Genomic DNA, 23,831 nt, shown 5'->3' on the forward strand with positions numbered 1-23,831 from the left:
CAGATATGTCCTTGCTTCCTGGACTTATGCTGTCTCTGACTATCATGGAGTCATTAACCTTGGTAGAAAAGACATTCCTCAAAGGAGGAATGTGAAAATGTATACACTATTATATAATTGAGCCTTTCACCCATTGCATCATCAACACTGATGGAGGACCATGCCCTGCTGGCTCTGTTCCAGGGGCAGTAACCATGTCATGAGTTACTTACATAAAGAGATCATTTAATTTGAAGAAAACAGGAGAGGTAAGAGTACAGAAGACAGAAAGACAGGGAATTAGGAATGTTATTATATTCTAATCTCAAAACTAAAAATCTAATTTTAAAAAGCTGGGAAATTTTATAAATAAACCTTGATTCCTTCCTTCATTAAAAAAATATTGGCCAGGCAGTGGTGGCACACACCTTTAATCCCAGCACTCAGGAGGCAAAGGCAGGCGGATTTCTGAATTCAAGGCCAGCCTAGTCTACAAAGTGAGTTCCAGGACAGCCAGGACTATATAGAGAAACCCTGTCTCGAAAAAACAAACAAACAAACAAACAAATTGAAGATAATTCAATCCTAAAACTATTTTGAATGATATACTTTAGGTATTTACAAACTATAGGATGGCTAAAGTCAAATATTGACTGCATTTAGTCTCAAAAAATTTAGTCGCATGTACAAACATGAGATTGTACACAGAATAAAAGAAATTACGCTCATACCTCTAGGCAGTAAACAACTTACTCACCTAGCTACAATGCTGAGGATCCCTGAAGTAACAATAGCTATTCTCACAATACACCTCCAAATATTAATTTCTAAATACTAGGTAATATATAAATTACATTTATATATTTCAGACTGTATATGCATATGTATATATACATATATATACATATTTCAAATAAAATTCACAATGGGGCTCTGAATAGTGATAGTCTTACCTTATCAGGTGATACAGAGACTCAAAAGCCATCCTCTTTGTGGGTTCCCATCAATTATAGTCCAAACTGTCTGGTGGCCATCGCCTGTCTAACTAATAGAAGATGAAAACATCAAAATACCACACAGAGATTTCTCAGACTGCACCTAGAAATGGTGCTCAGCATTCCTGCCCACATAATACTGCCAGGAACCCAGCTACACAGCACACCCAGGATGAAGAAGGCAGCTTTTGTTGTCTAGCTGTTTGCACAAGAGGAAGATAAACCCAAGCAACTTTTTCACCAGTGTTCAGTTCTACTTTAGAAAAGGTCTAGATTAGTAGTAAGATATGAAAACCTACAACTAGAATAGCTCATTTTCTTATAATATTATATCTGTTGGTCAACATGAATTTGTTATTCAATGTTTCAGATAATCCTCTCAATCATGCTCTATGAGAACTGGATTTTTATTCTTTTCTGGACTGTAACAGCAGTCTGAAATCAAAATATCTATAATCAGAGATACTTGGATCCAAATGCAGGTCAGTTGTTACCAGTATAATCATAAGCATATTGTGCTATCCTTCTGAAGCTATTATTTTATCTATAAAATGACTATAATTGAAAAACTTGATAATATTAAACATTTATGTGTCAGATAATTATGTTAATGGCACCAGCAAATCAACTAGGAGTTTCTTTCACTGTCCTAGTCTACAGATTACAAAGTTAAGTCACCTTGATAGCATAGTAGAATTTTGATTTTGACCTAGACATCTACAGTTTTGCTTCCTGAGAGCCTATGCTTTGACAGAATCACTCTCTTCACTATACTCTTTCAAATACAGCACATACTTATTGTTGTGAAGATCCAATTAAAGGAAAAAGAAGGTATAAGCATTCTGATGTATCTTCTAATGGGAAGAAATAAGACTATAGATGAGCATATCTAAGCCCTGTCACTTGGCCAAGTTCTTCATCATTTCCAGAGGTAAACTGATCCACTGGAATAGAAATGTTCACAAATACTTAAATGTATGGGACTATTTTACTGTTAAAAGTGATCAAAGTTGTGGTTGTTCCCCCTCCTTCTCATACTCTCACTATACCATCTCCAAGGAATGTGGTGACAGTTTTTCACAGCACTTAAAACATATGCACTAGCATTAAATATGCTTTAAAGAAATCACTCAGCAACGTTCCAATTTGTTACAGGAACGCCCATGCAGAGCAAAGTGTGGCAGACAGAGCTGTACCAGGAGTGATTAGAAATGAATAGTCTATAAAAGGTGACTCTGCAACCTTGAAATGGTGCCACTGGGGTGTATCATGAATGTGGTACTCATGCCTATGCAAAGATTTGTAATTATCAAGCACATGTTGTAGAGTATAATTTTTTTGCTATGGGAGAAATCAAATTTTTCGTGTCTCTTAGCTCAAGCACAGCTCACATTGCTTTAATGTGCAACAAACGTGCTATATTCTCAATTTTGCAGGTTACCTCTGAATGTCAACCAATGCCCTGGAAATGTCCAACAGAATCTGAGTGCCAGCCCCAAACAGAAGGTCTATCACCCTGGACAAATGTGTCTAGGTTTCATTCCCAGGGAAAAAGCCATTGCATTTCCTTAGGGAATGAGCAAAACTTTTTAGTGGCAAGAAACAAAGCTAAAAATAAAAATACTCCCAGAGAAAACAACAGGAACAGGCAGCACTTAAGGGCTTCAGGTTTGGTTAAAGATGGGGCCCTGTTTCAAGAGATAATGAGATTTCCTTATCCTTGATAGTCTAAGGGCAAATGAAAAAGAAAAGATGGTCACAATCTGGGCCTCTAGAACCCGTACCTGAAGAGACTCTGTCATTGCCTTCTGCTACCCAGTGAAGATGTAACTCATTCCTTAGCACTTGCCACATGGAAGTGCCCTGAAGGGCTAAACAAGTTAAGCCTGTTATATACCTCCTTTCCCTTTTCAGGAAAAGCAGAGGCAGTAGTTAAACCTCCCAATTATAGCAAGGCCAGCTCCTATCTTCAAACAGATCATTATGCACGCATAATCTTCCCTTTTAGCCTAGAAATTTCTTCTTCAACCCATTTCTTCATAGTCCTAGGTACAGAAGGTCAACCAGAGTTCTCGTCAACCTGAATTAAATAGATCAAAGACAGAACTACATGTTTCTCTCCCGTTTGCCAACCTCCCCCTTCAGTTTGAATTTCTCAGTTGTCATTTTAAAATGCAAGATGAGAAGGAGAACCTGTTGTTAACCTTAAAACATAAAATGGGAAAAATTAATCTGATAAGAAACGAATTACTCATTCTACCAATTTGTGACATAAATATCTGGTATGTGTTTGTCACAGGCTGAATATTGATAACCTTGGCTCAAGACAAGCCCCTGCCTCCTGCAGCTACTGTACTGCTATAAGACAGAACAACAGCTAAAAACTAGGTATGTTAAAGGCTTTGGAGGAAAATAGCTCAGGCAAAGGAGACTGCGATGGTGAGAAGAAGGTCTCTCTGGAGGTGTGAGCTTTCACAAGGACAACAAAAGAAAAAAGTGCTGCAGGGCAAGGGAGAAACATTTTCAAAGATTGAGTGGAACAAACGTGGCATGCTTAGTAAGCAGCAAGGTCAATGTGACCAGGGACGTGTGTGTGTGTGTGTGTGTGTGTGTGTGTGTGTGTGTGTGAAGGTGGAGGTGATAACAGATGACTGAAAGAGAGACTTGGGTCGAACACCACAGGCTCTTGGAGTTTTGAGGGTCTTTCGATTGCAGTCCTGTTATTAGAGTGAATTATACTAGATTTAAAAGGGAGTTAGGAGGCTGGGATGAGTTAGGGGAATAGTTATTAAGCGTTGAGATGACCCAGCAGTTAAGAACACTGGCTGAGCGGGGTGTGGTGGCACATGCCTTTAATCCCAGCACTTGGAAGGCAGAGGCAGGCAGATTTCTGAGTTTGAGGCCAGCCTGGTCTACAAAGTGAGTTCCAGGACAGCCAGAGCTACAGAAAAACCCTGTCTAGAAAAACAAAAACAAAAAACCAAAACAAACAAACAAACAAACAAACAAAAAAAGAACACTGGCTATTCTTTTAGAGGACCTGGGCTAAATTTCAAGCACCCACGTAAGGCTCACAACTGTCCATAACTCGAGTTCTAGGGAATCCAGTGTCCTCTTTGATAGGGCTTAGCATTGGTGATGTCATTTTGCCTCAGTCTATCAACAAAGGTCCTTATAAGCTGCCAGTGGTTCTTGATTCTTCCAGAAAATGCACTTTGCACCAAGTTGCATCAGACAGATGCCCCCATGATTTTACTTCTATCTGCAGCCAATCAGAGCCTAACCAGCTAACCTCAAACTTTTCAGAATCAGAACTAGGGACAATATGAGAGAAACCTGGAATTACTAGACTGGGAGTCCAACCAGGTCTGCTGGGCTCCAGGACCTTTACTCTCTGATGCTAAATTAAGAGGCAATCAGGTCTTTGATTCTCTTCCATGTGTTTGTGTGTGTGTGTGTGTGTGTGTGTGTGTGTGTGTGTGTTTGTTTTTGCTGCTGAGAGTGGAGCCCAGGGCCTTCCATTGTGCTCTATCACAGAGCCATGTCTCCAGCCTAACTGATTTTTATATATTTTGGGTTTTCTTTTTGTTGTTTTGTTTTTTAGTTTAGTTTTGTTTTCTTTGTTATTGTTGTTTGTTTTTTAGCTGTTCCTTTTTTTAAAAAATTCTTTTGTCTTTTTATTTTTGCAAATTGTTATTTTGCTTATCTATACATGTAGAGGTCAAAAAATAACTTTGTGGGTACATTTTACCAAGGTTTGGGCAACAACCATTTACCTGCTGAGCCATTCATAAGTCCCTGAAGTGTATTTTTCTATTTAATTAAAATATTCACTTTATATCTCAATATTGGCACCCTATCTCTTCTCAGTCCCCTCCTCCTCACAATTTCTCCCCATATTCCCCCCTCTCCTTCTCCTCTGAGTAGGGGGAGCCTGAAGGGGGCTTTCTTTACAGTAGGATCAATTGGCTTTTGAAGGCAGACAGCCCATCTTCAGGCTATGTGATTCCCCCCCCCCCCAGTTTTTTATGCAGATATTGCAGAAAAGAAGATGGCTGCATATTCTCACTTCTGATACCTTATGTATTCTAGTTACTTTTTTTATGTTGCTGTGCTAAGTACTACAATAAAATGCAATTTGAAGAAGGGACCGTTTATTTAAGCTTACTCATTATAACCCATCACTTAAGATAAGAACTTAAGGAAGTAACTTGAAGCAGAAATCATGGAAAAAGTCTATTTACGGTCTTTTTTCCCGTAGCTTGCTCAGTTAAGTTTTCTATTCAGCCCATTCCACTTGCCTGTGAATTGTACCACCCACACTAGGATGGACCCTCCTAAGTAGAATAGCAAACAACAAAATGCTCCCACAGATATTTGCCCCAACTAATTCCATGGTTGGGTCCTGGAAAATTGACTAGGGCAAAGAGGAAATGAAGAAAAAAGCCACACAGGCAAACATACAGAAAAGCTGGGGTTGGGTGGGCCGTGCATGCAGATGTAGATGCATATATCTTATACATCTAAATTGAGGAGGCAGGTGTACTGTGCACAGCAGAATGACTAGTCAGGTATAGCTAATCTCAGTAGGAGGTCTCTACAGGAGATCAGTCGTAGCCTATAAATATCAGGGAAGGGGAAGTTGTGGTTGATAGGTTTTGCAAACACTAGGCTTAGCTACAGATCACTCATTCCTAGCATCCATACTTGAACCAAAGGACATTTTTTCTGTTCCTTTGAGCTTCACTCAGAGGTGTTCTCATTTCCATGGGTCTGAGACATTGGAATCCATTACATGTCTGTGTTCATGTCAACAATACAAAATCACTCAGGACTTCATCTTCTTCCCACAGATATGTCCACAGGCCAACCTGATGGAGAAAACTGAGGTTTCTCCCTTCCCAGATAGGTCAAGCTGACAAGCAAGATTAGGCAAACCCTTCAATAGAGTTAATCTCAATGGCTTCCTGGAGCACATATTGCAAGTTTCACAATTTTAGTCATATTCATTCTTTTTAATTAAGAAAAAAATTCCTCTCTCCACTGAGTGCTTACAAAAAGAGACCTATCATTACTGCCCCCAAAAGACCTATCAAGCAGCTGAAAGAATCAGATGAAGCTATTTACACCCAACCCATGGACAGACCCCTGTGGTTGAATTAGGAAAAAGCTGGAAGAAGCTGAGGAAGAGGGTGACTCTATAATTAACCTGGACCCCCCAAGATCTCTCAGTCACTGGACCACCAACCAGGCATACATTAGCTGATACTAGGCCCCCCTAACACATATACAGCAGAGGACTCCTGGGACTGGGTTCAGTCATAGAAGATGCACCTAAACCTGAAGAGACTGGAGGCCCCAGGGAGTGGAAGGTCTGATGGGGTGGGGAACAGGGGTGGGGACACCCCTGTGGAGATGGAGGAGGGAGCATGAGGAAAGAGGAGGTATGGGAAGTGGAGCAGTCAGAGGGTGGATCTGATCTGGAGGGGGATAAAATCTGGAGTGTAAAAAAAAAATAGATTAAATAAAATTAAAAAAAAAAAAACTTTTTCATTTTAGGTTTAGAGGTGTTTTTGCCAGGGTATATGTCTGTGTTCTTTGTATGTTAACCTTGGAGTCCCAAAGAGGCTGTCAGATCCTCAGGAAACTGGAATTACAGTGAGTTGTTAGCTGCTACATGGGTGCTAGGAACTAAACCTAGATTCTCTGCAAGAACAACAAGTACTCTTAACAGGGTGGCATTTCTCCAGCACCACGTTCTTCTTAATAATAAAACTTAAAAGTCCCCAAACAAGCAAAACCCTTCTGGTTTCAATAATATACAGGAATACCCAGAATAAAGATATAATTTCCCAGTCAACCCCGTATTGACCTGTATCCAGGTAAAGAAACCACTGAGCACTAATCAATGGCCTGAATGTGGAAGTGCCCATCTGACTTTGAGGAATTATGTCAACAGGAGCTTTGTACTTCTATTGGCTAGAACAGTGATGAAGGGGCTGCAAATTCAGCTTTGTTTGTTTGTTTGTTTGTTTTTCCAAGTGCTGGCCCTAACACGATCAGCAGACCCAGGGAGTGCCTAGAGCCACAGAAAGCAACCTACTTTCTGTCTTCTCAAGGCCAGTGCTTGAACTGGAATCTTAAGTATCAATACACAAACTGTCCATTTTTCTTTCAGTTCTTTTCCTCTAATTTAGAGATATTTCTAATACATTTCCTTAAAAAGAAACATTTGTGAGGCATTCTTCAGTTTTTATTGTCTTCTAAAGCTGGACACATCTATTCTACAATCCAAGTCTATTATGACTTTTGCTTCACAATATTTACCCATGTTTCCTTTTCCTCTGTACTACATGGAAAAAAATTTATCATGGAGCAAGTGAAGTTCAAATTGTAGAACTCCTTCCTTACTGGTCCAGACCTCTATTCAAGACCTTAGTAATGATCATACCAAGGTGATCTCAGGGAGACTCAAACAGAAGACACTTTGGTACTAATTAGTATAGAAGGTGATGTTTGTCCCAATGTGGTGGTTTGCATATGTTTGGGCCAAGGAGTGGCACTAATAGGAGGTAGGTGTGGCCTTGTTGGAGCAAGTGTGTCACTGTGGGCATGGGTTTTGAGAAGTTAGTCTTTTCCTGATGACCTTCAGATCAAGTTGTAGAACTCTCACTTCCTCTTTCATGGTGCTTGTCTGGACCTGCCATTCTCCTGCTGTGATGATAATTGACTGAACCAAAGAACCTGTAAGCCAGCCCCAGTCAAATGTTGTCCTTTATAAGAGTCGTTTTGATCATGGTGCCCAATAAAACCCATGGTGTCACAGCAATAAATCCCTAGATAAGACACACATCATACCTTTGTGTTTGCTGCAGTTGGAAATGCAGGCAATTGGGAGGAGGTAAAGATGATGATGACTTTAGTTTATATAATTTCATGTAATTATAGCACTGACTACTGTCTTGATGTAGAAACGTTTGTAAGAATTCTCTTACCCACTCCACCACTGAGTACTGGGAGAGCTCTGAGCTGCCATGGCTGACATTGCTAGGTACAGAGAGAGAGAATAGTGAAGGAGGAACAGAATTAGGACCCGCAAAGCTGGTCTATGGTAAGTAGTCTTAATTACCATATATGTAAAACTATTAATTGTTCACCAATATTGACCAAGCAATATTTGTAGTTTATCAACACTTCAAAATGCTTTGTCTGCTTCATAATTGAGTATCATGTTAAAAATAATATTTACTTTACATTAAAATTTTATTTGGAGATGTATATGTATACCTTAATGTGAGCTTCCTACCTTGCTCTACATAAGCTTTAAGTCCCACAAAACTGCAATTGTCAGTGTGCTTGCTGAAAACTGAGCCTTAGCATTGATGCATCTTACTTGGACTAAACAGCTTAGAAAGTGGTCTGCTGGGGATGGGAAATGGTTTCTTTAGTGACATGCTCGCTGTATGAGCATGAGGACTTGAGTTTGAGCCTCAGCATCTCTATAGAAGTTGAGTATGCTGATGCAGACTCTTTAGGTTCTAGGAAGATGCAGATACAAAGATCCCTGGCATTTGCTAAGCAGAAATTCTAGCCTAACTAATGAGCACCAGGTCTGTCCCATCTCAAAATAATAAGGTGGAAGGCTCTTGTGGAATGACACCTGACATGGCTTCTGCCTCACACCTGCATACAAATGCATACACATGAACACATACACACACACACACACACACACACACACACACACACACACACACCGCACCAAAACTAGATGAATAGTTGGCGTCTTCCTCACAGGAAGCCAACATAAACATTCCTTAGGGATTTGTCAGAATGATCCCATCCATTACTTTCTGCATGCTCTTTGGTTGCTTGTTTTAAGGGCCTGTTCTTACCACCTGTCAGCTTGATTGATAGTACATATTAGGTAAACGTGGTAGTTAATATTGATTGTCAACTTGACAGGATCTAGAATCATCTAGGAGATAGGCCTCCAGGCAGGCCTGTGAGAGATTCTCTAAATTAGATCAGTCTCTGGGCATGCCTATGACAAATTATCTAGATTAGATTAATCGAAGTGCTGAGATCCACCTAAACTATGCACTGGGATTCTGAACTGAAGAACAAGGAGAGCTGAGCTGCACGCTATCATTCATCCCTCTCAGCTTCTTGACTAGACAAAATAGGACCAACTGCCTCAAGGCTGTTGTGGCTTCCTCTGCTAGCGGCCTGACCCCAGGAAGTATGAGGCAAAGCGAACTCCTGCTTAAGCTGCTTCTGTCTTAAAAGCATCTTATCAGGATGGCAAGGAAATTATCCCACACAGTAGGGATAATGAACTTTCTCTACAATAAACCTTGTGGAGGGTTTTAGAGAGTTGTGTTTTTTTATCTTTAAGGCGTTTATAGACTACTTAGGAAAAACAAGACCAATAAACATGGAAAAATATAGGATAGTACATTTATTAATTTCCTGGCTAGGATTGTATATCATACTCCCATTGACTCCTTCTTTGCCATATATTCCACTCAGTCTTCTCTCTCTCATCCTCATTGGCTGAGATAGCCTTCCTATTTTACAAGATCAGCTATGGATCTCAGTTTTCCTCTTAATCCTGCAGTTCCTGTCAAGCAATCCCTAAATATGGTGGCTAGAGCCACCAAACCCTTTCATTGTTTTGTCTTAGGGTTATCATTGCTGTGATCAAACATCATGACCAAATACATGTTGGAGAGGAATGGGTTTTTAATTGCCTTACACTTCCATATCACTATTCATCATCGAAGGAAGTCAGGATGAACATGACAGGAGCCTGGAGGAAAGGATAGGTAGATACAGAGACTATGGAAGGATGCTGCTTACTGGCTTTCTCCTCCTAGCTTGCTCAACTTGCTTTATTATAGAACTCAGGACCACTGGCACAAGGATGGCCACACCCACAATGGACTGGAGCCCTTCACATTAGTCACTAATTAGGAAAATGCCTTACAAGCTTGCCTACAGCCCAATGTTATGGGGGCCTTTTCTTCAGTTGAGGCTTCCTCCTCTCTGGTGACTCTAGCTTGTGTCAAGTTGAATAAAACTGTTTAGTACAACTGTCCCTTGTCAAGTTGACACACAAATTCCTCATTGTTAAGCAACAACCCTTTCTTTCTTGTTTATTCCCAAGATCAAATATTCATATTGATATTACAATATAAAACATTTTACAAATTTTAAAAGTCCCACAATCTTTAAAAATTCAAATACTTGAAAATTAAGTCTCTTTAAAATATCCAATCTCCTAAAACCCAATGCCTCTTAACTGTAGACTGCAGTACACTTTACTATGTCTCATCCCAGGACTACATCATCATATGATCTAGAACTTGGAAATATACTTATCTACAACAAAGGCTTCTACTTCCTCATTCAAACTAAATATATGCACTTTAATAATTAGTAAATAAAAACAGAAAGCATTTTTAAAATAAATTATGTATTGCAGCTCTCTGACTCCACGAACATGATGCTACATGATTGGCCAACACAGTCAGTGCTGCCTGGTTTTGCATTTGCATTCTGAGAATTGAATGTAGAAGGAATGGAAAGAACACAATTATACATGCAAAGGAATCTTCACTCCAAACCTGAATGATGTTAGCACTCTAACTGGGAAATGTTAATTGCCCCCTTGTCTTCTATTGACCAGAGCTTTCTTTTTTCCCTTTCTCCCCTTTGTAAAGATCTATGGTCTCTTTGTGAAGTCAATTTGAGAGCGAATGTTTTCTACTATGTGCCCAAAGGGTAGAAATATCACAGCCTTGAGGGAAAGGATAAAGCATGGGAGTTGGGAAGAAAGACACCCTGAAGCTATAAACCAGAAATGTTACAGACAGAGCACTCACTAGAAAACCAACTTAGGAATCTCTAATGGAGGATAAAGTTGTTGTGCGTTTGCGCCAAAGTGCTAGGATAATGAACTCTTATTTGGCTTCCTTACTTTGTCCTCAAACATTTATATTTTAAAATTACTTTAACCTTTAAGACAGAAATAGCCCAATGTCCTTCAGTAGAAATTATATTACCACAAATGTGCATTTATGAAGTCTGTTTTCTTCACACATTCTCTATCAGATTAAGTGGACACTTTAAAAGGCAGCATCATCGGAGCCTTATAAAAATGTGCATGGTGATGCCCTTTATGACTAGAAGGGCAATGCAGCAATAGGATAAGCAGAGCACTGTTTCCAAATGATGATGCTTCTAAATCTGTGCCTCCTACTCCATGAGGACCAGAAAGAAAAGAGTACACTGTAAGGGCTTCAGGTTCTTCTTTTGGAATATTTGTAGCACTGGCCGTCAATATATTTTGTTTTCTAGCTGTATTACCTATAGACACAACACAAATACTTTTGAAAATAATATTTTTTCTTTTATATTTAGATTTCATGGAAAAGTTAATGTAGAAAAGACAAATAACTTCAGATGATACCCTAAGTAAATTTTTTTGTCTCACTAATGAAAGAGTAGTCTATCAAAAGTTTATCAAGTCTAAATTAATTCTTATAGCTTCTTAGAGAACTTTGAGCAAGTTGGCACAGCCTAAAACTTCTTGTTATAGGAATGTAGCATATACAGAAGACTAATATTGTAGTGGCTGGTTTTTATGTCAATTTGACATAGGCTAGAGTCATTTGAGAGGAGGAAACTTTAATTGAGAAAAGGCCTGTAAGATTGAGCTGCAGAGCATTTTATTAATTATTGATTGATGAGGTAAGGCAAAGCCCATTTTGGATGGTACCTCCTCAAGGATATTAGTCTTGGGGTCTATAAGAAGACAGGTTGAGCAAATCAAGAAGAGCAAGCCAGTAAGCCTCATTCCTCCATGGCCACTGCATCAATTCATTCCTCCATGTTCCTGTCATGTTTTAACTTCCTGCTCTGACTTCTTTCAATGATGACAGTGATATAGCTGTGTAAATGAATTAAATCTTTTCATCTCCATATTGCCTTTGGTCAAGGTGTTTCATCACAAGGTATTTGATAGATACCTAAATCAAAACATTGATGGAACTCTGGCACAAATGTTGGTGACTGAAATGACACTGATATTGTCCTATAACACTAAAAGACTTTTATTAGGCCGCCTCATTGATATTGTTAGGGAAATATGACAAGATACTGAACACTTTGGTATTTTGAGATATTTCTTCTAGAAACATGGCTGAGAGGATGAAATTCATTCTTGCTGGTGTTTTGCTTGTGGCTGAACTGATGTAAGCCTCACTGTTTATGCACATAACTTGTTAACAACAAGTTTTTCAAGTCAGCAATCCTGATTTGAAAAGCAAAGCACTTGATAGCATTCAGCACATGGCACATAACAGCTGCTTAATAAAAACTGAATCCAAACCCATAAACAGTTCCAGAATTCTACTTTGTAGTATAATGGTTGCTAATCAGAACAAAGATGATGTGCTGCTATAGAGTAGTTTCTTAAATGTCCTGTTTATCATGTTTGTACATAGTCTGTGCATGCCCAGAGAATTATCTGCAGTGATGGAATGTTTCTATAGTTGAGTGGTCTAACCTAGTAATCACTGTAGTCATAGCCTCATGTAGCTGTTGTGCATTTAGCTTTTTTCTGGCACAACTGAGAAATTCAGCTCTTCATTTTATTTCATATAAATAAAATAATTAAAGTTTAACTAGCCATATAAACAGTTGTTCTTATATAGTATTGATTGGTACATAAGACATTGAGATATTTTCTATGAGCAAGAGAAGTGCTCATAACCATTTGAATTCTTAAAACAGTTTAGAAAGAGAATCTTTTTTGGCTATTTATATTGGGATATTGCCTTCAGGTTAAACTCTGCATCTATAGCCATCAATTGCCTTTAAATAGTTTACACTGAGCAGAGTAGTACACCTGCTTATTGGTTCTATCTGCTCTCCCATCAGGGGTTAGCAAAGGAAATGTCCCAGAAGTGGGTTATTCTTGTAGGATTCAAGCCTTTTCTTTAAGGGGAGACATTTTGAGCATCTTAAGTAATTCCCAGACATGATTTCAAAGAATACTTTGAGATGATTTCTTAGATAGACCTAAAAGAAAAATTAAGTGATTTTGATACTCAAAGGTCAATGTTCTTACAGGAATTGAGGGATAACTACTTGAACCCAGGAGTTAAATAGTGTTTTCAAGAAAAATTCCATATTTATCTGTCTTGGAAAAAAAGTCAAATGGAAGGCATTCAGGTGTAGATCTTTATGAAGTAACTTTCTTTAAAATAGAGTCCAAAGCTGTAGTTTTTCAGTTCAGTCTGCTTCAGAATACAAAACAAAAAACCAGGGTCAAAAACAAGTAAACAAAGGCAGATCAAATACCCACAGGCCTAGCAAGAAACCACAAAGAAGACAAAGATAAAAAGAGTTTGGTTTGAAAAGAAGAAATGTAGTAACTTCAGGATTAGCTATATAAAGTGTGGTAATAAAATAGATTCTTCAGGCAGGACATTTTGATCATAATGAGGACTCCTATGAATTATTCTGCAAACTGCAACTGTTCTGAGTAAACAGATATATCATCCCCTTAACTTTGGAAAGAATGTGTTCTGGGTCAACAGAAATGGTGTGTGTCAGCAGGAGCTATGAGTAATGGTAGGTCCCACGTGTACTAGCTTCTTTTAAAGACATGATAAGAACGACCAAGAACTGTGCTATTAAAAGCTAGTAATTATTTAAAAGTCTGTCTGCTCTGCTGTCTTTTCAGGAATGGTCTTCTTTGATCCCAAACCTCTCTCTGCACATTTAGTGAAGTCTTCTGTTGTTACAGATCATAATTCCATTAGGACACATCATAGCTATGTAGATGATTTGGCCAAGGCTTTCCCAAGTATATGTACAGAACAACAGAACTCATAAGTGTTTATAAAATGGTTAAAACTGCATGATCTCTGTGATGGTTAATATTGTTAACTTGACAGGATCTAGAATCACTTAGGGGATAAGTCTCTGGGTGTGTCTATAAGGGATTTTGTAGATTAGGGTTACTATTGCTCTCTGCTTCCTGACTGGAACTCTGAACAATACATAAATGATGGGTGTGAATACATTTCAAAAACCCCACAGTTTTCCTAAGATAGGTTGTTCATTTAGATATACTCTGAGACTGCATACATAAAGGTTTAATCAATCTAAAAAGTTTTTGCATCCCCAAAGGAAGACTTTTCCCACAGAGAGTCTCCATTTCCACCTCTCCCTCACTCCTTCTTCTTTCTCCATCCCTATTTTCCTGTCCATTACCAAGTACATTTTAGGATTCACATCAACTGAGGTTAGAAAGATCAATGAGCTACGATTCCTACGAATTCTCCTCTGGAGAACTACTACTGTGTGAGCTGGTCACGTGGTCAGCTAAACACAAAACCATGACCATGGTCAGGGCATGGTTGAAGCAGAGGTCACACTGAACCTTACAACTTGACAGTCCATGGCATTCTCCCTCATAACTGCAGCCTGATGAATGCCTGCAAATAAACCTGTGTCCATCCAGTGTTAAAAGCCCCCCATTTTAACTTATTTGCTATGCCTAACAGCATTTATATAATCTCTCAAAGCTGATTTTATTTTTTAATAACTGAAACATAAAATGAATAAGAGATATGTTTTTCCACATCACATTATATTTTCATCAGAAACCACTGGGAATGTGTAAAACAATGTAATGGCAAAGTAATTATTACCTCTGATATTTTTATTATGCTCAATTAAATATTCTACTACATAATAAATATATATAATTGGTAGGACTGTCAATGGAGAAGTGCTTTGTCTTTCTACCTTTATAAATCATTTTCTTCCACATATTTATCTTAGAGTTGCTTAGTTTCTAGAACCTAATTACTACAAATAAAACATACTATATTTAGATATATGATCAGGATCAATCTTAATTGAAAAAGACACGATTTCTTTCTTTTCAGCAGTATTAACTACTTGCAGGCCTCTGTGATTCACCTAATACGGTAAATGAAATATAATCATGGCTGCTTCCACTTGTCAGGGATAGAATACCTTTAAGCCAACGTCTTTCATGGACTTATTTATAACTACTTAGAGAAACTGTAGCGTCTAGTGAGGATACCATCCTCTACATCTTCAAGCTAACCTTAATAATGTTACATCAGCCAGGACATGGTGGCACATGCCTTTAATCCCAGCACTCGGGAGGCAGAGGCAGGTGGATTTCTGAGTTCAAGGCCAGCCTGATCTACAAAGTGAGTTCCAGGACAGCCAGGGCTATACCGAGAAACCCTGTCTCGAAAAAAGAAAAAAAACAAACAAAAAAACCAAACAAAAAACAAAACAAAACAAAACAAAAAAAGAATGTTACATCATTTCCCTGGCATTTTGAGGAACATCCATTACAAAATACAGAAAATATTTATTCAACTCATCCTCACCATAAGAAAATTACAATATTATATAGAACAAAATGCACATGACATTTTGCTAATGCTTTCCATAATTCTCATTTACTGCTCATTAAAACCATGGAAATAAGTGTATATATTTTCAACTTCCCTAAGCTTCGTGTGTCCTTATACAAAGCCTTTGCTTCCTGAGCCTTCTTTGCCTTTACGGAGAAGAGAAAACCATTGTCCTTCACCTATGCATGCCTAAGAGTTAGTTGGATGATTAACTTCATTGCAGAACTCCCAGGAATGAATGGCACTTAGACAGAAAGGGGTGATGGACTATTAGTCTTTTCAGGTAATAAAGATTCTGTACTTGACCCAGAACACCCAAAGTGTGAATTTAGGAAAGAATCCATAAAGACAAATAAAAAGGAACCCAACCATGAGGTAAATCCTTTCTGCTGATGTGAAGACAGAGTTAACCAGCATACAACAAAGTATAAGTTAACAAATCAAGTATGGAACCAATTCTTCAGCCACTGCCTTCTGTTTTTAAAATGTCTGTTCTTTACACTGGTTGTTGGAATGGTGGGAGTTTCTAAACCAGCTACCACTTACGTTCTGTTGAATGTCTTGGGGTTTGAGTTCACCAATCCACCTCTCAAACTCCTTTCCTTTCTACCTCTCCAGTCCTTTGGTCCCTCTTCTGCTCTTTAGTTCATACTTCTGAACGCTTGCAGAGTTACTGACACACGTATGCTCTTGGAGGATGTGATATAGTCCCGCTGTGTGTGACTCTCTTCTCTTCAAAAAGTCACAGGCCTCTGTGTCACTCATTTCTTACACTACACTCCTTTTGTTCCAGAGTCTCCACTTTCTCTTTAAAAAGGCTTCTCCTGCTTTTCACCCTATTAGCCCTTTTATGCCTCTGACTCCGAACACTTACAATTCTGAGATCCAGAAATGTTTGCAAAACTGAGATTCTTATTGGTCAATTTTAACCCAATCACCAGCAAAATGCTTCTGTATTAACACATCTACGGGTATAACCTGACCTGGGCCAACAAAAGATTCTTCAAATATCTCTTCCTCCAACAAGGCCTGGTTTCCTGGCAATACCTGAAATGCTGACTTCTTGAATGATATTTCTGAACCATGTTGGTGGGAGGGATCTCTAACACATGCTGTAAATTCACATTTGTATCCTCAATCCTAAGAGAAATGCTTGAATTCTGAACATGCTTGGCAGCAGGGTTCAGGAGGCAGAACTTCCTGATCCTCTAGAGCTAGCTGTAAGTTTTCTAACAATGTGTTCTATATGTCCTGCCTCTCACCTAAGCAAGTAGGTGAATAAAAAAGACAAATAAAACAAAATGGAAAGGAAATGTCAGGATTGCTCCTAGGTATGGTGTAGGGGAAAGTTTATTGTAGATATGAGGGAAAGTATAGCTAGAGAGGCATGGACAGAGACATCTGGGAGAGTCCACAGTGAACATGATCAGTTAGAGCTGGGACATGTGGGAGAGGAGGAGGGGAATGGAGAGGGGAGAGAGGAGAAGCAGGTGCTGTAGTCAAGAGACCAAAGAAACAAAAGGGATAGGTAACCAAAATGCCTGGATTACATAAAGAAAAGCCTCTGGGGGAAGGTCAGGCATCCTGGTCCCTGGACTGGAGAGTTCAGGGTAGAGAGTGTGGTATGCCAGCCATACCCTGTATCAGGTAGGGACTGAAGGATGCTTGAAGAACCTGGAGGCCAGGTCCACTTTGATATATTCATTTTTCATATTTTATGAGAGCTTTTGAAGTGAGACCAAGTTCTAAACACTTGATAAAGCATTTTCCATCACAGGTTTGGAAATGTAGCACTTTCCAAATGGACCCTAGACAGAGGTGATAGCTGAGGCTTCAGGGTTTGGATATGGGCTTGGGAACTGATGAGTTTGGTGGTTGTGGCTGTGTCCTGGTGGATCTGGGAGAAGGATGCACTCAGGACAGAAAGAAGAATCCATAAAGAGGAGTTTGAGGCAAAATTTCAGATAGGTCCAGGGATTAGATTAGGTCTTATTTTCACCATTGACCAATGGAGGTCCTCGAAGAGGTAGACTGAGCACAGGTATCTGCATAGAAATCTGAGTTTGTTATCAGCAGAGGAAGATTCCGGGAGAAGGATGTCATTGGATGGAAACTTGAGAGAAACTAGCCAAACACACAGAGTGAGGATTTGGGCTTGATATATAGCATAAGGAGCCAGAAGAAGGTAGAACAGCGGCTACTGGGGTACTTGCCTTCTTGAGGAATCAGAGAACCAGACCGACATTCTGCAGAATGTCCTGGCAAAACAAGGAGGAGATGCTACCCTTAAAGACATGCACATTAAGTGAACAATCCAAGGCCTTTGGAATGCTATGCTCCACCAACTTGCTCTCTGAGCCGCTCACAGGTGAAGACTGAGAATCATCTTTCCCCACTCCTACCCCCTTTCAAGTCCCATCCAGATGTTGAGTTCCATGTATCTTTATGCTAGCAATCCTGTCTTTTAATGAGTCAGCTGTCATGTGGCTTTAGTTGAGCAATTGATTCTTTTTATTTTGTCAACCAGAGGCTGAAAATATAGAGGAAAAACAATCTGATCAGAATATATATATAAAACCTTTGCATGGTTAATATTTGTATTTATAAAAATTACAATTACTTATATAATGTGATGGTTGATGTTCATTGTCACCTTGACAGAACCACCTGGAAATGGGCCTCTAGGCATCCCTGTGGATTAATTAATTAATTACTAATTAAAATGTTAATACCCACCCACTTTGGGTGGTACCATGCCATTTCCTTGGGCTGTAATACTGGAGTACTGGGTGAGAGAGATAGAGAGGCTAGAGACAAAGATAGAGAGATAGAGATAGATAGATAGATAGATAGATAGATAGATAGATAGATAGATAGATAGATCTATAGAGAGCTGACTATGAGCATCATTCTCTTTTCTGACTTACTGAGGATGTGATATCATTGGCTGTTTCAAGCTTCATTATGTCATTATGGACTGTACCATGAACTAAGAGCTAAAACAACCCATTTCTCCATTAAGCTGCTTTGGTATTGGATATCATAAGTAATCTAAACAGTATTTAACACATACAGGAAAATTTCCAAAACTTAAATATAAATATTTTCCTCTTTTATATAAAAAACTGGATACCCACAGACTTTGGAATGTACAGGGTATTCCATAATTAATTTCCTGTGGATACTGTGCTAGCTAATTGTTGTCAACTTGGCATAAACTATAGTGCCTGGGAAGAAAGAACCAAATTACCAACATCAGATTGGCCAGTGACCATGTCTGTGGGGCATTTTCTTTGATGAACAATGGCTGTGGGAGGGCCCAGTCCACTGTGGGTGGCGCTATTCCTTGGCAGGTGGTCCTGGATAGTATAAGGAAACAAGCAGAGAAAAAGCATGGGAAAGCAAGCCAGTGTTCATCTGTGATCTCAGCTTCAGTTTCTACCTCCAAGTTTTTTTCTTGAGTTCTCTTGGCATTCCCAGGAGATGGGAAGTAACTGGTGAGAAGGAATAAGACTTTCCATCCCAGATTTATTTTGGTCACTGTGTAATCATAGCAATGGAAAGCAAGCTAGGACAGAAACTGAGGCACAGTGTATACATGTCTTCCTCTTTCTTTTTGAAAAATATTTTTTATTAGATATTTTCCTCATTTACATTTCCAATGCTATCCCAAAATTCCTCTATACTCTGCCCACTACTCCCCTACCCACCCACTCCCACTTTTTGGCCCTGGCATTCCCCTGTACTGGGGCATATAAAGTTTGCATGTCCAATGGGCCTCTCTTTCCAGTGATGGCCAACTAGGCCATCTTTTGATACATATGCAGCTAGAGTCAAGAGCTCCAGGGTACTGGTTAGTTCATAATGTTGTTCTACCTATAGGGTTGCAGATCCCTTTAGCTCCTTGGGTACTTTCTCTACCTCCTCCATTGGGGGCCCTGTGATCCATCCAATAGCTGACTGTGAGAATCCACGTATGTGTTTGCTAGGCCCTGGCATAGTCTCACAAGAGACAGCTATATCAGGGTCCTTTCAGCAAAATCTTGCTAGTGTATGCAATGGTGTCAGTGTTTGGAGGCTAATTATGGGATGGATCTCTGGATATGGCAGTCTCTAGATGGTCCATCCTTTTGTCTCAGCTCCAAACTTTGTCTCTGTAACTCCTTCCAGTCTTCCTCTTTCTTAATTCTGCCTCTTTATTCCTTTGTTCTCTTTTTTTTTTGGTCAGGATTCTCCGCATATTTCCCTCTGATCTTTGTGTATCTCTTTCTTTCCTAGCTGTGTGTACATCTTTACACTGGGGGTAAAAAAGTACACCTTATTTATTGAAAAATAATATTACACCATTCAGATTTATTTATCATGAAACTGAATACAAAGATTTGTTTTCTTCAAAAACTTGTTAAGCCTTATCTTTCTACCTGTATCGTGTGCAAGCTTTGACCTTGGCATGTCTCTTGCACGGATATTTTTTTACTCTTGTGAATCAATATACACAAATAACTTTTAACTAATACTAAAGCTTTTTTTAAAATAAGGAGTGACTTTTCTGTTCTATAATTTACACTGAGATTCTAAAAATGATGCATAATAAAGCTCGTAATTGGAACATGACTCTTTGGTAAATAAGTAGATGTAGATTTTTATACCATGAGTTTCCTGAAGCATAATCCTAGCATAGTCAGATTTACTTTTTTGTCTTTGTTCACTAATCTAGAGAATTTCACTCAGAGAACAAGCAAATATTTATTGGCCACCATGGGTGGGAAGATAGAAGGGGGAGGGGTAACAGGATTTGGAAGAAGAAAGTGGGGATTGAATCTGTGGCTAAGCAAGAGTAGAGGCTTCATATAGTGAGTTGCAGAGAACGGGGTCTCAGACTAGGACATTGTTTAAAAAAAAGCAAAATTCAGGATTCAGGAGCCCTGCTTGCCAGAGATGCTGGTAGTGCTGTGCCCAAGAACTCTTCATCATTCTAGAAACCTCTGGTAAAAGCCCTGTGTTCTGGGGTTTGACAAAAAAAAAAAAAAAAAAAAAAAAAAAAAAAAAGCCCTCGTTTAGTGACAGAGCCAATGTGCTAAATAAAGTAACCCTGAAATGTTGCTTGAAATGTTGAAGTTATTCTGCAGCCTGCTGCAGAGTGGGACTTGGAAGAACGCACTAATAACTCTGATTTCTAAAATCAGAAAAGCAAGGACCTCTTGATGGAAGGCAACTGCTGGAGAGGAGCTTGCGAGAAAGCAGGCTTCTCCCTTTGGAGTGCAAGCATGCATCTGCCACGAATAGAAAGGAAGACCTTGAGCAAAAGATAGGCTGAAATGTTCACATCAGAGCCAATTGGTACTCTTATAGAAAAATTAATTTTTAAATATCTCTAAAGGAGTTTTTTGACAGCTTCTTATTTGTATATAATGAGTTTTCATTTTTCTCAACCCCCTTTACCCTGTCTCATCTCCTTTTTTCCTCCATTAAAACCATTATTTTCCCCAATGAGTCCCCTTCCTACATTCACATGATTTTTGCATGCATGATACGCTGTGCCATTGTGTCTTAGCGTGGTTTCTGCATGAGCATGTGTGGGAGGTTATTTACTTGAGTATAGGCAATATATCAGTGCTTGCAACATTAAGGAAGGGGACTTCCCACGCCCCACTCTGCTACCACTCGCTCTCAGTCTTCCTTAGGGAGTAGTGGGTCTTAATGAGATCTTTCCTGTTCATGCTGAAATGCTGACAGCTGATTCTTGTGTGATCTTGTGCTGGTGCCCACAGCTACAGTGACGTCACGAGTGCATCAGCGGAATGATGACCAGAAGATATTGTTTTGGCAATGAGCCTTCCCAACCTCTGGCCTTTAGTTTCTTTCTGCCCTAATTCTGCCATTTTTCCTAAGCCTTGGGGCAAGGGTGAGGCAGATGATAAAGGCACCCCTGAGAACTTTGCAGTCACATATATAGTTTGACCAATTTTGAATCTCTGTATTAACTGTCATCGATGCCAAAAAGCTTTTCTGATGAGGGCTGCCATCTTTACTAATATATTGGCATAAAAGTGATTATTTAGAAGGCAATTTGATACTGTATCAACTTAACAACATAACAGTATATCTCTCCTTGGTTCTAGGGTCTCCCCAGGCACAAGTTCCTGGCCAGGTTTAGAATACCAGGCAAGAGTAGGCTCCTGTGGAACAGATCTTAAATCCAACCAGAAAGTGGCTGGTTATGCCCATAACAGTCATTCTATTATTCACCACTGGGCCTATCTTACTAGTCCAGTTATTGTAACTCACAGGGTTTATGGCTGGGTAACATTATTGAGGACTTTTCTTACAGCTGGCTAGCAGGCAGGAAGCTTCCAGGATGGTATCAGCTTGATTTCTACATGTCATGTTACCACAATGTGCAATAGAATCTTACCATCAAGTTCTGAGGGGCAACCAAGAGCAATGTCCACATACCATTTTGTTTGCTCAGATCCCCTCTGATCAACAATTCACAGAAAAGTATCGTACAGCTGGCACTGGGCTTTTTATTGAATACCCTTGGCTTCTGGGAGGAGCAGGAACGCTAAAGGTAAAATGTTTATATGCTGTGTACAGGTTTTCATTGTCATAGTTTTTATAAATGTGTATAATAATTTGATTCCTTTGCATGAATTAGTGGTTTTGAATATTATGTTATCTCATCAAGGTTTTTTCGTTCCACACAGAATCATCTTCCTGTAGGGCATTTCTGAAATGTAATCTTTATAGGTGCTGAAGTTAAGGAAGGAAGATGAGATGTTCAATCTGAAGGAATTAGGTGGCATTTATCAGGACTCCCTTCCTGAAAATCTGTCAACTTTTACATGGTGACATTCGAAAACAAACAAACAAACAAATAAACAAACAAACAACATCTTACACTGCTCTAAAATTTTCCCTTGTGTTATGAAGTAACAAAACAAAATCTATGTCCTTTTTAAAATAGGTGATAGGAATATTTGCCTGTGCAGTGCAAATTCTCCCTCATTTAATTAAAATTTCTTACACTCCATGTACATATAATATGTTATTTTTAATTACCAGTGCTTAAAATATTACTTGACATCAACCACACTTCACCAAGATTGCTGGCTTTGTTTACTCTTGCTTGCCTTTGCCTTTTTTTGGCTCCTGTCCTCACCATCCACACCTCCTACCACCCCTACTTTCTCTGATTCCCAGTGACTCCTCTCCAGCCATCAAACCCAACAAACCACAGTCAGGGAAGGGAGAGCCAGCTCCCAGGGAGGTAGAAAGAGTAAATTGCTATGATGCTGTGGCCAGCTATAGCCTAAGGTGAGGAACTTTCAGGGCAGTCCCCAAATAATTTTTGGGGGGTGATTGAGTAGGGTAGAAGGAATTGGACTCCCACAGAATAGGCTGAAGCCTATAGTTCTGAAGTCCTCCAGGGCAGCCAATGGAGACCAGAGGGATGTTTGACAGCATCTACACATTGCATGTTTAAAATGCTTAAAAAAACAAAACAGAACAAGACCAAAATCTCTGATTCTTAGAAAACCAAAATTTTAAACTTAAATATAATACAATGCCAGTGGTTGTGTTTGTAGGTCAGTCTGAAGGGAAATCAACTGAAACAGTGATGTTATTTCCTCTGATATTGAGCTCCTCTATTGCCTGGTAGCCTTGCTGCCTATGAGTGTCACTCATTCATCACTTCCTGCCTCTGTAACTAAGCGACAGGGTATCAGCCCCATTTCCTGAATGCTTTCTTACTTGGATGCACGATAGGTTTATGTGACTGACTTGGACCTTCATCTAATAATAAAAGCAACCACCAGGTCCTTATTCTACAAAAACTTAAGGAAAACTGACTGTCAGATACCAGCTAAAGACTTGGGAATCAGCAGTAAGTGGCGAATAAGGTAGAACTCTGGGGCCATTTGCCTTCCTGCGCTAAGGCCCAGCTACTCAGAGCAACTCTAACTAGTATTTGCTAGGTCTGCTTCAGTATCATCATCTATCAAGTGAGTGTACTACTATTAATTCTTAATTAATAAGTTTACTACTCAAAATTTTAATCTGTTTCTGCTAAGGAATAAATGATTCTATTACACACAGAGCTCTTAACATGGCATAGGATAGTTACTAAACATTGAAAAACTAACATATGTTATTGTATAGTATTTATTTCTCAGATATCAGGGAGGGTGGATACGTTCAAAGCATGATACACACACACACACACACACACACACACACACACACACACACAAAAATTATAATGAAGACCACTATCATTTAAACCTTAGCAGGGGGAATAATTGATCTTAGATACAGGTCTTTTTTTTTTTAATTTTTTAAGATTTCATTTATTTTTATGCTAATAAAGGCAAGAAGAAGG

The 23,831-nt window shown here is 39.2% G+C and overlaps 1 long non-coding RNA gene across 1 annotated transcript in view; it reads right to left on the bottom strand.

Annotated features, from left to right (window-relative positions):
• The window catches only part of Gm46348, a 40,190-nt gene extending 32,125 nt beyond the window's left edge, over positions 1 to 8,065 (bottom strand). The window contains exons 1-2 of the long non-coding RNA XR_001780604.2: positions 7,833 to 8,065; positions 933 to 1,024 (exon numbers count right to left, since the gene is read on the bottom strand). This is a non-coding gene — a long non-coding RNA (predicted gene, 46348). The remainder of the gene's footprint in view (positions 1 to 932; positions 1,025 to 7,832) is intronic.
• Between the last annotated feature and the right edge of the window lie 15,766 nt (positions 8,066 to 23,831).

Source organism: Mus musculus, chromosome 12 (genome assembly GCF_000001635.26).
Source record: "Mus musculus strain C57BL/6J chromosome 12, GRCm38.p6 C57BL/6J".
NCBI classification, from domain to species: domain Eukaryota; kingdom Metazoa; phylum Chordata; class Mammalia; order Rodentia; family Muridae; genus Mus; species Mus musculus.